Source organism: Chiloscyllium plagiosum, unplaced genomic scaffold (assembly GCF_037043375.1).
Source record: "Chiloscyllium plagiosum isolate Xiang-an unplaced genomic scaffold, Cpla_swu_hap1 HiC_scaffold_27, whole genome shotgun sequence".
Lineage (NCBI taxonomy): Eukaryota > Metazoa > Chordata > Chondrichthyes > Orectolobiformes > Hemiscylliidae > Chiloscyllium > Chiloscyllium plagiosum.
This window is the reverse complement of record NW_028270165.1, coordinates 85,503,378-85,519,601: the sequence shown is the minus strand read 5'-3', so window position 1 is coordinate 85,519,601 and position 16,224 is coordinate 85,503,378. Positions and strand designations below refer to the sequence as shown.

Genomic DNA, 16,224 nt, shown 5'->3' with positions numbered 1-16,224 from the left:
TCACAGGTTTCGAAAGGGTTACATATCTGCACATGGCGAGTCTGGTTGTTTCATCACGAAAGATGAAATAAACTTTCAGTTAAAAGCAAAAACAGAAATTCCAGGAGCAACTCCGCATCGGTGGAAAGAGAATCAGAGACAATATTTCAGAACTCTGTTTTCTCCCACAGGTACTGCCAAACCTGCTGAGTTTCTCCAGCAGCTCCTCTTTGTGTCTCGGATTCTCAGCATCCGCAATCGTTTACGTTAGAAATTAAATCAATTCAGCCCCATGTGCAGAAATGAGAATCCTTTCAATTTCCCAAAAATTTGGCAGAGATTTCAAGGCATTTGGCAAAAAAAAATAAAAGTGACATTAGGAAGAACACTTTCTTGTCCCTGTCTGACCGGGACAAGGAGGCAGATTCAAGAACACAAAAGGGAATTCGGTGGTCATGTCCAAAGTAACAATGTGGAGATTTACAGGAGAAGGCAAGAGAATGATACGAATAGAGACTCTCATTTACTTGCTGTGTAGAACCAGCAGAGCTCAGGTGGGCCTCCAAATGCGCTGGGACACGTGTTGTGATTCAGAGTGAAGCCACAGTTCAATCAACGGAATGTGGGAATTTTGAAAAGGTTTATATTTACACAATCTCCTCATGTCAACGCAACAGCAAAATAGCTTAATTATCCGCCAGTGGAGAGAACCCTGTTCCTGGAGATGGGACAAATAGCTGGCTCAGGGATATCAATCCACATTGCTCTCTTTGCCACCAGTTCAGAGGGAGAACATTGGAGGGACAAAGGAGAGAATAACGATCTGTGTGGGAGGGTGACTAACTGTTCATGGAGACTATTCCTGGCTAAAAATAAGTCGTGTGTAACAGCGGACGATGTGATAACAAGGCCTTGTGAGGGTGGGGTAAGGGTCAAGGGCATGGGGGAGTTCGGGTCCAAATGATATTGAAGACTGGAGGATCCCCAATGGACAGTGAGGCGTTGGACTTGAGGAACATTGCTGCATGAGACACAGATATTGGCCAAGGAGCAGGGTAGCGTGTTAAAGACTCAGGCAACCAGAAGCGCATCGCCTCTGGGTGGGCTTGAACCACCAACCTTTCGGTTAACAGCCAAACGCGCTGACCAATTGCGCCACAGAGACAGGCAATGACATGGGCTGCGCCATCGCTTAGGGGAGGCTATTAGTGAATTCATAATTCAGCCTCCCCGCCTAGAATTACAATTGTCGTCTATCAGTTTTACTTTTCCAAAATAAACCCTGGGAGATTTATTGTGGAGACACCGGGGACAGGCTGGAGACACATCCATGTCACGAGGAACTAGCGTTCTTATTCCGGGCCGTCGCCCTTCGAGCCTTTCCGTGTTTTGCCTGTTCCCGAGTTCTCTCATTGGCTCGGAGGCGAGAAGGCGTTTGAATCCCTGATGTGCAGGAACGACAATTCTTTCATTGTCTCAGATCAGTTCATGTCCCGAGAACATCAGAGTCACTCTCCCGGCCTCTTCAACAAGGGGACGGTGTCTGGACTGTCTCTACTCAGTGGGACAGTTCATCTTCGGGACGCTTCCCAAAGAGTTTCTAAAGATTCACAAAGCTGGAGACTGGGATTTCTGTTTTGCTTCATGAACATTTTTCCATTTCCTACCTGACAATATTTTGCCAAAATCTCTTCCCAATTGTATGCCTTGAGTCATGTCCAGGGATGAGGAATTTCCATTTTGGGGAGACATTCCCAAGTTTGGGAAGGTTCGCTTTGGAGCAAAGAAGGTTAACTGGAGATTTCCTGGGGCTGTTGGTAATGATGGGAGAAGAAGCGGTGGGAATGGGCAGATTAATGATCAGAAGAATCAATTGCCACTGACCAGAGTCAGTTACCAGAGGACAGGGATTGAAGTTCTTGAATGAAAAGCAGCACTTGTGCCTAATAAACACAGAGAATACTGCAGAAAGCCAACAGGTCGAGCAGCATCTGGTGAAAGGTAAACAGAGCTGACGTTGTGAGGCTGGTACGTTGTTTGTTCAGAACCCGAGGTTCCTGCATGGCAATCAATTCCCAGACATGAGAAAACAGGACTTTATTGAGACCGGTTTTGTGAAGTTTGTGCGATAATGTAACCAACAGGAAGTCATTTAAAATCGCCAGCGAAGAAAGCATAGTCAGCAGGTTACCACCCTGGGCGGGGGAGCCCCAAAGGATCTCTACGCCAACACCTTAAGTGTTCGGCCACAACTACACGCCCAAGGTTGTGGTGTAAATTTCTCATGGAATGGTTCTAACAGGAAAGGTGAGTATTGGGCTTGTCCTGTCCGCGCCATAGCCCCAACGTATCCTGTTCCCCTGGATTTGATCAGGACAGAGGAGGCTGATGGGAGATCGAACTGATCTACACACATTGATGAGGGATAGAGCGGGTGGGAAGGATCCATTCCCATGCATAGGGAGATTAATAATCAGGACCGAAAATAAGGAGCCACTTCAAGAAATTTGGGGTTCATTCAGCAAAGCTAATGTAGAACTGTTCACAGAAAATTGTGATCAAAGTCTTCTCGAGTTATTTTGATGAGAAGTGTTAATGATGCTAATACAATCGATAGGATGAACGGAGATTGGTAAATGTATTTGGTGACCGTTCTGTTCTAGCCCTGTGAGCGAAACCTGGATCCGAAGGAATAAAAGGGACATTAACAACATCGATCTGAAATTGGATACGTGAGACAAGAAGCAGAGCCATCATTAACAGTTGGCTTTTGAACTGGAGAAGGTTTCTCGTGAAATTAGCTTGAGACTTGAGGTATGTAAGGTCAAGATAATTTAGGTGAAACACGGAAACGCTATCCTCATTAGCAGACAGTGAAAGGATTACAAGACGCAAATTAAACATTTTCTACAAGTGATACAGGGGACTGGGAAGATAAGTAATATAAACTGTGAACAACAAAGTTCTGGAGCACAACACTTACATTCAAAGACCGAAAACATCCAGGTCCTGATTAATCAGACTGTATTGTGGTGCTTTTCTGCAAAACATCCACTTGCAATGTCCTACAAAAGAGTGACAAAACCCATCCCTCTCAGCCCAGGATAGAAAATCCGAACCGATGAACGTTTGCTGATTTTCTGAAGATTCACAAAGCTAAGACTGGGTTTTGGTGATTGTTTCCTTTCAACTCCCAGGAGCTGCAGTGGTTGAGGCGTTGAGTTGGGGAAAGTAAAATGTGCCCGTGAGCAGCGTGTGGGGCTATTTCAGCTTCCCCTCATCTGACAGCGCTGTGACTTGACTCCGATGTTCTCAGGGACATTGACTGACGCGAGACAGTGAAAAGATTCCCATTCCCGCAGATCGGGAATTCAAACGGTATGCCGGCTTCAGGACAATGAGAAAGATTAATTGGGGTGTGTGAAGAAACTGTGAGCTGCATTTCAAACAGATAGGTGGAGTCAGATGCGTCATCCATTGCGCCCAGGCCCTGTGCGTATCTAACGCCACCTTGCTGCAGAGTTCTGACGTTAATACGGACATGCGCAGCAATGGGAACTTTCACAAGGTGAACAACCAAAGATAATCACCATCACTGATTCCCTTCCACAGGCCCAACTTTGTGAAGCAGTATCTTTCAATGGCAAAGGAAACATCCTTGGCCTCAGGTGCCTGCTTCATTTCGATCACGATTTCATGCCCCTCACTGTTCTCGTCTCATTTCCAAACACTTTGCTCATAGCCTCAAACGAAGCCCTGCGGGTATCTGCTTGTTCCACCCGAACAGGCAGTGGGTTGCAGATTCCCACCAATCCCAATGTGAGTGAAATATTTTTCCCCCTCCACTGATTTGAATCTTAAAGAAGAAGCCGGGACCAAGATCCCTTGCTTTTCCACATTTCTTATTTTGTAGTCGGCAGGGTTCACACCTGCGTGGGGAAACCGCAATGGATTTCAAGTCCATCGCATTAACCAGTCAGCCCACCAATACAGAACCACACTGACAGCTTCACTTCCCAGGTCTGTCTGCCTGTGGAGCTGAGAAAGAGTGAATCATCGCAGAGTTTGTTTGAATCCAATCACTTCACAGTGATTCGAAAGGGATAAATATCTGCACATGGCGAGTCTAGGTGTTTCATCCCAAAAGATGAAATGAACTTTCAGTTAAAAAGAAAACTAGAAATTGCAGGAGGAACTGAACAGGTCAGGCAATATCTGTGGAAAGAGAATCAGAGTCAACATTTCAGAATTCCGTTTTCTCCAGCAGTTTCTCTTTTTGTCTCGGACTCTCAGCATCCGCAGTCCTGTACGTTAGAGATTAAATAAATTATGAAACCCCTTTGTGCTCCCTCAGTGGAGAAGATTTCCGTTTAGGGAACATTTTCCTGATCCCATTAAAACCAGAAACTTCGCAGCTGGAAGGAGAGCAACAAACACGCCGCCCCTGGGTGGGCTCGAACCACCAACCTTTCAGTTAACAGCCAAACGCGCTGACCAATTGCGCCACAGAGACAGGCGACGGCGCTGGCCGCATCATCGCTTAGGGGAGGCTATTAGCGAATTCATAATTCATCCTATTCCGCCTAGAATTACAATTGTCGTCTATTAGTTTTGCTTTTCCATAATAAAGCCTGGGACATTCATTGTGGAGATACCGGGGACAGTCTTCAGACACATCCATGTCACTCGGACCTAGCTTTCTTACTCCGGGGCCGTCGCCCTTCGAGCCTTTCCGTGTTTTGCCTGTTCCCGAGTTCTCTCATTGGCTCGGAGGCGAGAAGGGGTTTGAATTCCTGATGTGCAGGAACGGCAATTCTTTCAATATCTCAGATCAGTTCATGACCCGAGAACATCAGAGTCAATCTCCCGGCCTCTTCAACAAGGGGACGGTGTCTGCACTGTCTCTGCTCAGTCGGACAGTTCATCTTTCATTCTCCTCTAAATCCGCTTCCCAAAGAGTTTCTAAAGATTCACAAAGCTGGAGACTGGGATTTCTGTTTTGCTTCATGAACATTTTTCCATTTCCTAACTGACAATATTTTGCCAAAATATTTTCCCAATTGTATGCCTTGCATCATGTCCAGGGATGAGGAATTTCCATTTTGGGGAGACATTCCCAAGGTTGCGAATGTTCGCTTTGGAGTAAAGAAGGTTAACTGGAGATTTCCTGGGGCTGTTGGTAATGATGGGAGAAGAAGCGGTGGGAATGGGCAGATTAATGATCAGAAGAATCAATTGCCACTGACCAGAGTCAGTTACCAGAGGACAGGGATTGAAGTTCTTGAATGAAAAGCAGCACTTGTGCCGAATAAACACAGAGAATACTGCAGAAAGCCAACAGGTCGAGCAGCATCTGTGGAAAGGTAAACAGAGCTGACGTTTTGAGGCCGGTACTTTGTTTGTTCAGAACTGGAGTTTCCTGCATGGCAATCAATTCCCAGACATGAGAACATTCTTTTCTTTTTCCACAAAATTGAAAGCACCATCCCACCCCCTCTCACCCCTCTATTCTCACTCCGCTCAAACTAATTCTCCCGATGGTACTGATTCAGGATCTTACAGAGACCGAAAAGTGAAAACATCAAGACAGACATCTTTGAATTTTGGATACATCCACCTGAAAGTTAGTATCTTTCACGACATCTAGGAGTGAGTAAGTCTGATTTTGGGAAGCAAAAAAAAGTGTCAATTCAGGATGAACCTTCAATGCAGCTTCTTGAGAAACAACCAGACACGAACTGGTTAACATCTGGGGAGGTGGAAGTGGGAAGATGGGGGAAATGAGATATCAAGGCATTGGCATCGACACCAGACAGAAACTGAACATACAGGCATGGCAAACATTACGGTCAAGCCAGGGTCAGAGAGATACACAGCACAAAAACAGGTCCTTCAGTCCAACTCATGCGTGCCGACCAGAGAGCCTAAGTTAATCTCGTCTCATTTACCAGCACATGGCCCATATCCCTCTGAACTCTGTCAGAATGGGCAGTGGTTCAGTCCTGGCAGTGACCCACAGCAGTTTCACCAGCAGAATCAGATTGTTGGGAGCACTGGTTTGCCCGCTGGTGCTTCTGCAAGGTGCAGAATGATGAGAACCTCCGCCTGCACTCGGGGCAGGTGAACGGCCTCTCCCCGGTATGGCCCCGCCTGTGCCTCAGCAGGTGGGAGGAATTGCTGAAGGCCTTCCCGCACTCTGGGCAGGGGAAGGCCTCTACCCGGTATGGACCCGAAGATGGGATTCCTGGGTAAAGCCGTTCCTGCACTTGAGGCAGAAGAACGGCCTCTCCCCGGTGTGGATCCGCTGGTGTCTCAGCAGGGCAGAGGTATCGTTGAAGGCCTTCCCGCACTTGGCGCAGCTGAAGGGCTTCTCCAATATGTGGACCCGGCGGTGGGTCAGCAGGACAGAGGAATAGCTGAAGGCCTTCCCGCATTCGGGGCAGGAGAATGGCGTCTCGCCTGTGTGACCTGCTGGTGCCTCTGCAGAAAGTAGGAACTGCTGAAGGCCTTCCCGCAGTTGGGACATCTGAAGGGCCTCTCCCCCGTGTAGACCCCCTGGTGCCTCAGTAGGCGGGAGGAATTGCTGAAGCCCATTCCGCACTCGGGGCAGGGGAAAGGCCTCTCGCCCTTGTGGACCCGCTGGTGCCTCTGCAGTACAGAGGAATTGCTGAAGGTCTTCCCGCACTCAGGGCAGGAGAACAGTCTCACCCCGGTGTTACTGCGCCCATGAGGCTCCAGGTCAGATGGGAAACGGAAGCCTTTCCCACAGTCGCCACACTTCCATGGTTTCTCCACGGGACGGGATTCCTTAGGTTTCTCCATGACCGAAGCTTCAGCTGCACTCAAACGCGTGTACAGCACCTCTCTGCCGTGAATTTCTCTTCCCAGTCTGTATAACATTTTCTGGCTCCGCAACCAAAGTGCTGCAACAATAGGGTCTCTCTTCCAGTCTCACTGATGCTGAAAACGTACTGAAACAGGAACCAAACAGCTTGGATCCTTCTCACAGAATCATAGTCGAAAATTGTTATAGTCCCAATGGATTCAGTGACTCTCAGACATTGACGTGAAATTGAGGATTGCAAATGCTCGAGAGTCAAAGTGCAATGCTGGAAAATCACAGCAGATCAGGCAGCATCCGAGGAGCAGCAGAGTCAATGGTTCAGGCAAAGCCCTTCATCTATTGATATTGAACCTTCCGTCTTCAGATCTTCAAATAATCTGTAAAAAGAGATCACCAAAATCATCACTGTCAGTCCAGGTTAGAAATTCCAAACAAGCAATTCTACTTTCCGCAGAACATTCTTTTCTTTTTCCACCATCCCACCCCCTCTCACCCCTCTATTCTCACCCCACTCAAACTAATTCTCCCGATGGTACTGATTCAGGATCTTACAGAGACCGAAAAGTGAAAACATCAAGACAGACATCTTTGAATTTTGGATACATTCACCTGAAAGTTAGTATCTTTCACGACATCTAGGAGTGAGTAAGTCTGATTTTGGGAAGCAAAAAAAGTATCAATTCAGGATGAACCTTCAATGCAGCTTCTTGAGAAACAACCAGACACGAAATGGTTAACATCTGGGGAGGTGGAAGTGGGGAGATGGGGGAAATGAGATATCAAGGCATTGGCATCGACACCAGACAGAAACTGAACATACAGGCATGGCAAACATTACGGGCAAGCCAGAGTCATAGAGATACACAGCACAAAAACAGGTCCTTCAGTCCAACTCATGCGTGCCGACCAGAGAGCCTAAATTAATCTCGTCTCATTTACCAGCACTTGGCCCATATCCCTCTGAACTCTTCCTATTCATATACCCATCCAGATGCCTTTTGAATGTTATAATTGGACCTACATCCACCACATCCTCCGGCAGATCATTCCTTACACTTGCCTCCCTCACCCCAAACATATTACACTCCTTTTCGGGACTTCTCCCATCCCAGGGAAATGACCTTGTCTATTTACCCTATCCATACTTCTCATGACTCTATAAATGTCTGCAAGGTCATCCCCTCAGCCTCTGGTATACCGGGGAAAACACTGCATTTACTTTTGGGTTCACACTCACTGAACCTTCCTCCCGTGTAAAACATTGTTTCCCTCCCCAACACTGTCCAGGGAAAAGCCAAGAGTGCTGAGTTGGGGGAATGCCACGTAGAATTCCTACAATGTGGAACACGCCATTCAGCCCAACAAGTCCACACTGACCATCCAAAGTGTAACCCATGCAGACACATTCCCCTATCCCATTACTCGACATTTACTGTAAACTGTGGGCCCATTTAGTATGGCCACTTCAGCCGAAACTGCACATTGTTAGATTTTGGGAGGAAAACAGAGCACCCGGAGGAAACCCACGCAGACACAGCCGGGAGAATGGGCAAACTCCACACAGACAGTCGCCCCAAGGCTGGAATCGAACGCGACTCCTTGGTGCGGTAATACAGCAGTGCTAACTACTGATCCATCGTGCGACCTATGTGCACAAAAAGAGGTGGGGATTGGGAACTTTGTTAATTGTACCACACAGTGGATCGTTGAGTAAGGTTAAATCTCACGGGATCCAGGGAGAGCTAACCAACTGGTTACAAAATTTAGAAGTGCATTGTTGTAGATGCTGGAATCCTTCCTGAAAACAACAAATGCTGGAGATCACAGTGGGTCAGGCAGCGCTGTGCTACACCATGACTGGATAGTGTGGATGTGGAGATGATGTTTCCACTAGGTGAAGGGTTGAGGATGCCAAGTCATTGAGAGCATTTAAGACCAAGATAGGTTCTTGATTAGGAAGGGGTCAAGAGGTATGAGGAGAGGGCAGCAGAATGGGATGGAGAAACATATCAGCCATGATCGACTGGTGGAGCAGACTCGATGGGCCAAATGGCCTCATCCTGCTCCTGTATATTATGGTCTTAAAGCTGGGCAGATGTCTTAAGGGGTTCTCACAAACTATTTCAGAATCCTGAAGAGGAGTTGTTGGACTCGAAACTTTAACCCCGCTTTCTCTCCACATATGCTTCCAGTCCTGCTGAGTTTTTCCAGTGTTGTCAGTTTTTGTTTCAGTTTTCCAGCATCCACAGTTCTTTGTCTTATTTATCATAGTTATATCATATCATATTTATCTTGCCCTTCCCAAGTGTCTGGAACTTCATCTCCCTGATATACAAACTGTTCACTTACCCTAGAAATGACCACTACCTCCTTATCAGAGTAGACCCTTTTGCTACAACATGGTTGTTCAAATCTGTGACCAAAATAATTGCATTCGTAATTACTTACACCAGGGACTCTCAATATCTCAGACAAGAACACAGCCAGATTGTTTCAAACAGAACATTTATGTGATTTGATACAATTCCCTATTCCATACTTTACCAGCATGTTGCTGGAATGGAGGGTTTGAGTTAAGACGAAGCTGGGACATTTTTCCAACGGAGCCTAGCAAGTTGAGAGATAACTTTATAGAGATTTTTAAAATCAGGAGAGGTATAGATAAGGTGTCATTTCCAGGAGGCTCAGAATATTTTATTGCTCCAGAAGGTGTTAAAGGGGGTCAAAGCTTCAGCAGAAATCAAACAGAGCTGAGGACAAACAACATCTAACTCTGTGTGAACAGGGAGACCAGAGGACAGAGAAATCATGACCTGAAATCCGAGCTGACACCAGACTACCATGTTATCAGTGCTTTGATTAGCAGTGCCCACCCTCTACCTTTACGGAGCTTCCCACTCGACTTGAATGCCACGTATCCCCTCGATATTCCGGATCCAATCCTTGACATTCTGAAGCCATATCTCTGTAAGGAGTCTCAGATCATAATTAATCTCTTCAACGTGTGCAGTCAATTAATTCGCTTTGGTTACAATGCAGCACACATTCACATACTGAGCTTTTAGTTTTATTTTTTTTGTGATGGTTAGAATCCAGTTTTGATTGCTAGCACATTTGTTCTCCTTGTCCCTTTCAATCATTCTCTGGTGTTTGGTTTCCACATCAATACATTGCTCACTGGCCTTGATTTGGATTGGCCATGCTAAATTGTCCAGTGTCCAGGGATGTGCAGGTTAGGTGGGTTAGCCATGGGAAACGCAGGGTTATAGTTTCAAAGTAATAGAAGGAGTAGGCCATTTGGCCCATCGACCCTGCTCCGCCATTCATTAAAATCATGGCTGTTCTATCAATCATCTCAGCTCCTCCTACTTGCATTATCCCAACTACCCTTAATTCCCCTACCACGCAAAAACCCATCCAACAGTGTCTTAATGAAGCTGCCTCTACTGCTTCCTTGAGCACAGAATTCCATAGATGTACCGCCCTCTGGGACAAGCAGCTCCTCCTCATCTCTGTCCGAATTCTACTGCCCCCTAATCTTGCAACCAAGTCTCACCCACCAGCAGAAAAGACGTGATGGGGTGGTGATGGTGGAGTGGTTGGGAGGTGTATCTGGGGTGATGTGTGTTTGGAGGGCTCAGTGTGTACTTGATGGCCTGCTTCCACACTGTTGGGATTCAATGATATACTGCAGTTATGTTTGCCCCAGATCACAGCACCCAGAATGTCCCGTCTTCTACAAATCAAAAGACAAGCCCCACCCTGCCCTCTTGTATGTGTGTTATCAAAATGCTTAATCATTTCTAGTGAATACAGCCCACACCTGCTGCTGCTGCAAGTAACCTTTACAATGCTGAAGAAACAATGCAATACCTGCAGTACTAAAAATTGTAAGGCTTCTAACCCTTCACTAGACTCCCTGCTCAGCACACTGTACTTACTGCCGGTAAAACTTAAAACACTTCATCCCCACAGTGCAATGAATTTCCACTTTCTAACAAAATCCTGGATGTACTCACTCACCCAGCTCCTATCTCACAAATGGAAGATTTCTGCTCCTCGTAAGGGCAAAACATCTTTGAAAGCTGCTTCTGAATGTCCACTCTTCACAACGACACTTCTGCTTTCACCAAAGATCATTAGTGTCATGCAGCACGGAAACAGACACATCGTCCAACTCGTCCGTGCCAACCAGATATCCAAAATTAATCTTGTCCCATTTGCCAGCATTTGGCCCATAACCCTCTCAACCCTTCCTATTCATATACCCATCCAGATGCCTTTCAATATTGTAATTGAACTAGCCTCCACCATTATCTTTGGCAGCTCGTTCCATGCACACATCACCCTCTGCATGAAAATGCTGCCCCTCAGGTCCCTTTAAAGTCTTCCACCCTCACCTCAAACTGAAACTCACGACTTTCGGACTCCCATATCCTGGGGAAAAGATCTCTGGTATTCATCCTATGCATGTGTGGTGAAACGGTTAAAAATTATGTCCCAATACATGTGTGAATCTAACCGGAATGGAGGTGTTGCTTAGTCCCGTGTGAATCTTATTACACACCTCCCCGTGTGAATCTTCTTATCTGTATGTAACCAGAATGGAATGTGTTTTTTAGCCTTGCTCTGCTGTTCACATGAATGTTTATATCTGGAAAAGAGTATATCAGCTGGAAAAGTCTCCAGTTCGGTGAGTCTGCTCCGGGGTTACGTTTAACCGCCGAGCGTGGGTTGTTGGCAACCGCTCTACGAGAACTGACGGCTCCCAGTTTTGGTAACATGTAGAGTGAGTATAAGCCAGACCCGTTGTGGCGACGCTGCGGGGAATAAAATGCCCATATTCTAGCAGACTCGCCTCTTGGTCGTTTGTTCTGTGTCAGACTACTCTCCTACGAACCTGACCTTGAGAATGTTTTTTAAAACAGCATGCCCCTTATAAACTTCGAATGGTCACAGACGCTCCAGGGAATACAGCCCCAGCCTATTCAGCCTCTCCCTGTAGCTCAAACCCTCTAACTCTTGCAACAACCTCCTAAATCTTTTCCTAGCCCTTTCAAGTTACACAACACCTTTCCGACAGCAGGGAAACCAGAACTGAGTGCGGTTTTTCAAAAGTCACCACTTCCTCTGGCAGTTCATTCAATAAACGTACCATCCTCTGCGTGAAAAAGTTGCCCCTTAGATCTCTTTTGTATCTTTCCCCTCTAACGCTCAACCCATGCCCTCTCGTTCTGGACTCCCCCACCCCAGGGAAAAGACTTTGTCTATTTATCCCATCTATGCCCCTCATGATTTTATGCGTATACAGTTACAACGTTTAAAAGACATTTGGATAAGTACATGAATACGAGAGGTTCGAAGGTTTATGGGCCAAACACTGGTAGGTGGGACGAGTTTAGTTTGAGATCATACTCAGCATGGACTGGTTGGATGAAGGGTCTGTTCAGTGCTGTCTGACTCTAGGACTGGCCTGGACTGGTCTTAAACCCATTTTCTTACCTCCCCCATAACCATCCACATCTTTATCGTTCAAAACTCCGATTAACTTAGCCTTGAATATGTTCAATGTAGAATGGGGAAGAGGTTTTGGCAAAATATTGTCGGTTGGCAGGTGGAAAAATGTTCAGGAAGTAAAACAGAAATCCCAGTCTCCAGCTTTGTGAGTCTTTAGAAACTCTTTGGGAAGTGGAATTAGAGGAGAATGAAGGAATGAACTGTCCGACTGAGCAGCGACAGTCCAGACACCGTCCCCTTGTTTAAGAGGCCGGGAGATTGACTCTGATATTCTCGGGACATGAACTGATCTGAGACATTGAAAGAATTCTCTGCACATCAGGAATTTAAACCTCTTCTCGACTCGGGACCAATGAGAAAATACGGGAAGAGGCAATACACTGAAAGGCTCGGAGGGCGATGCCCCCGGTGTAAAAGGGCTAGTTCCTCGTGACATGGATGTGCCTGCAGATGGTGGGATCAGACTGTCCCCATGTCTCCACTACGAATGTCCAAGGCTTTATTATGGATAAGTAAAACTGACAGAAGACAATGGTAATTCTGGGCGGGTCATGTTGAATTATGAATTGAATAGCAGCTTTCTCAAAGAGACTGTGCATGCGGTTTTCGGGTCTGTCTCTGTGGCGCAATTGGTCAGCGCGTTCGGCTGTTAACCGAAAGGTTGGTGGTTCGAGACCACCCAGAGACGGAGTGCTTGCTATTCTCGCTTTTACCGCTTTCTTGGCTGCGCGTTTTTAATGGTGTCAGGAAAATGTTTCTCGAACGGAAATCTTCTCCACTGAGGAAGCACAGAGGGGTTTCTGAATTGACTGAATTTCTAACATAAAAGACTGTGGATGCTGACAGTCCGAGACAGAAAGAGAAACTGCTGGAGAAACTCAGCATGTTTGGCTGTACCTGGATAAGGAAACAAAAAGAGTTCTCAAAAAGGTTTTCTCTGATTCTCTTTCCACAAATGCTGCCTGACCTGCTGAGTTGCTCCTGCAATTTCCGGTTTTGTTTTTAACTGAATGTCCATGTCATCTTTCGGGATGAAACACCCAGACTCGCCATTTGCAGATATTTAACCCTTTCGAAACCTGTGAAGTGATTGGATTCAAACAAACTCTGCAATGATTCACTCTTTCACAGCTCCACAGGCAGAGAGACCTGGGAAATGAAGCTGTCAGTGTGGTTCTGTATTGGTGGGCCGAGTGGTGAATGCGATGGACATCAAAACCATTGCGGTTTCCCCACGCAGGTGTGAACCCTGCCGACTACAGTTGAGAACTACCGTCAGAAAGAAAGGGAGATTGCTAAGACGGTTTTTTTTAAAGATGCAAATCAGTGGAGGAGTTGAAATATTTCAATCACATTGGGACTGGTCGGGAATCTGCAACCCACTGCCTGACAGGGTGGAATAAGCAGATTACCACAGAGCTGCTTTTGAGGATATGAGCCAAGCATTTGGAAATGAGACAAGAACAGTGAGGGGCATGAAGTCGTGATCGAAATGAAGCAGGCACCTGAGGATTAATGTGTTTTATTTGCCAGTGAAAGATACTGCTTCACAAAGTTGGGACTATGGAAGGGAAGCAACGACGGTGATTATCTTTGGCTGTTCACATTGTGAATGTTCCCATTGCTGCGCATGTCCGTGTTAACGTCAGAACTCTGCAGCATGGCGGGGTCAGGTACGCTCAGTGCCAGGGCGCAATGGATGACGCATCTGACTCCACCTACTGTTTGAAATGCAGCTCACAGCTTCTTCACACACCCCAATTATTCTTTCTCATTGTCCTGAAGCCGCCCTACGGTTTGAATTCCTGATCTGCAGGAACGAGACTCTTTTCACTGTCTCGCGTCAGTAAGTGTCCCTGAGAACATCAGAGTCACGTCACAGCGCTGTCAGAGGAGGAGAAGCTGCTCATGCGCACATTTCACTTTCCCCACTTTCCCCAACTCACAGTCCCAACCACTGCGGCTCCTGGGAGTGGAAAGGGAACAAACACCAAAACCCAGTCTCAGCTTTGTAAATCTTCAGGAAATAAGAAAACTGTTCATCCCTTCGGATCTTTCATCCTGGGCTGACAGCGTTGATTTTAAATGGCTGTCCAGTCAGTGCCGATTCGTTTTGGCTGAAAAAAATCTTCCTTATCTCATTCCAGCATTTCTTGCCACAGAGAACTGTGCGGCAGAGTTCATGTATATATTTCCTTGTATGGTATTTTGTTAATAACATTCGTTTGCTGGTTGTTTTTATCGGGTATTTCAGGTTCATTAGCCGCTGTTCAAGTGTGTTGGTAGGTTTGTGGGCTACCATGATGCTGAGAGGGTTGAGTTGTCTGGACACCATTTCACAGATGTCTTTAATGTAAAGTAATGTGGCTAGGGTTTCTGCAGACGTTGTGTCTGCATGTGTCAGTTTGTTGATGTGAAATCGGTACACTGGGTTTATTGGTTCGGCAAAAGTGAGGACTGCAGATGCTGGAAACCAGAGTTTAGATCAAAGTGGTGCTGGAAAAGCACAGCAGGTCAGACAGCTTCCGAGGAGCAGGAAAATCGCCGTTTCTGGCAAAAGCCCTTCATCCGGAATAAAGGCAGCACGCCTCCAGGATAGAGAGATAAATTGGGGGTTGCTGGGCCGAAGGTAGCAAAGAGTACAATAGGTGAATGGGGGTGGGGATGGAGGTGACAGGTCAGAGAAGAGGGTGGAGCGGATAGGTGGGAAGGGAGATTGGCAGGTAGGATAGGTCATGAGGACAGAGCTGAGCTGCAAGTTTGGAACTGAGGTAAGGTGGAGGTAGGGGTAATGAGGAAACTGGTGAAGTCCGCATTGATGGCCTGGGATTGAATTTATCCGAGGCGGAAGATGAGGCATTCATCCTCCAGGCATCGCGTGGGGAGGGAGCGGCGATGGAGGAGGCCCAGGACCTGCATGTCCTCGGCAGAGTTGGAGGGGGGTTGAAATGTTGTTCCATAGGGCGATGGGGTTAATTGGTGTGGGTGTCCTGGTGATGTTCCCTCAAGCTCTGTGACTTGACTCTGCGAGGAGTCGCCAGTCTCCCCAATGTAGAGGAGACCGCATCAGGAGCAATGGATACAAGAAATGACATTGGTGGATGCACAGGTGAAAGCCTTCTCACGACCATGGCACGGATTTAATTTCCGAGCAGGGAAGAAATTTTCAGTCGAACTGTCAGCCACCTCAGCCTCTCCCTGGTGGTCTAGTGGTTAGGATTCGGCGCTTTCTCCGCTGCGGCCTGGGCTAGATTCCCGGTCAGGGAAGCAATTCTCATGGGGTTTATAGGTTGCCCGTTCTTCTTAAAAGCGCTGCACAGTTATTTATTGATCTTCGTAGTTCCTGGATGCTGCAGTGTGTAGTGGCTCGTTGAAATAGTGTCCTGATTCAGATGTGTTTGTATGTGTAGGGGTGATTGCTTCTGTCGTTAAGTTCTTGGTTTGCGTGCGTTGTTTTCCTGTAGAGGCTGTTTTGAATTTACCATTGACTATTCGCTCTACTGTGACATCTAGAAATGGCACTTTGTTGTTGTTCTCCTCTTTTGTGAATTTTATGCCAGTAAGGAGATTGTTGATGGTGTTGTAGGTTTCCTGTAATTTGTTTTATTTTCTGATGACAAAAGTGTCATCGCTGTAGCGGACCCAAAGTTTGGGTTGGATCGTTGGAAGGGCTGTTTGTTCGAGTCTCTGCATTATTGCTTCTGCTAGGAATCCTGACACTGGTGGTTTCATGGGTGTTTCGTTGATTTGTTTGGAGGGCTTGTTACTGAATATGAAGTGGGTGGTAATGCACAGTTCCACGAGGTTAACAGTGCTATCTTTGCTGATGAAGTTGGTGCTGTATTTGTGTCTTCGATTCGTCGAGTAGTGTCTTCAGTTTTCTT

At 46.6% G+C, this 16,224-nt stretch overlaps 1 protein-coding gene and 2 non-coding genes across 3 annotated transcripts in view; 1 reads left to right on the top strand and 2 right to left on the bottom strand.

Moving 5' to 3' along the window:
- LOC148144829 (uncharacterized) overlaps nucleotides 1-16,224 on the bottom strand; it is a 167,782-nt gene that overhangs the window by 82,565 nt on the left and 68,993 nt on the right. The gene's annotated exons all lie outside the window — the stretch shown is intronic.
- trnan-guu (transfer RNA asparagine (anticodon GUU)) lies at nucleotides 1,071-1,144 on the bottom strand. The gene has a single exon. It is a non-coding gene; the product is annotated as a tRNA-Asn (tRNA).
- Nucleotides 12,955-13,028, top strand: trnan-guu (transfer RNA asparagine (anticodon GUU)). Its single transcript has one exon. It is a non-coding gene; the product is annotated as a tRNA-Asn (tRNA).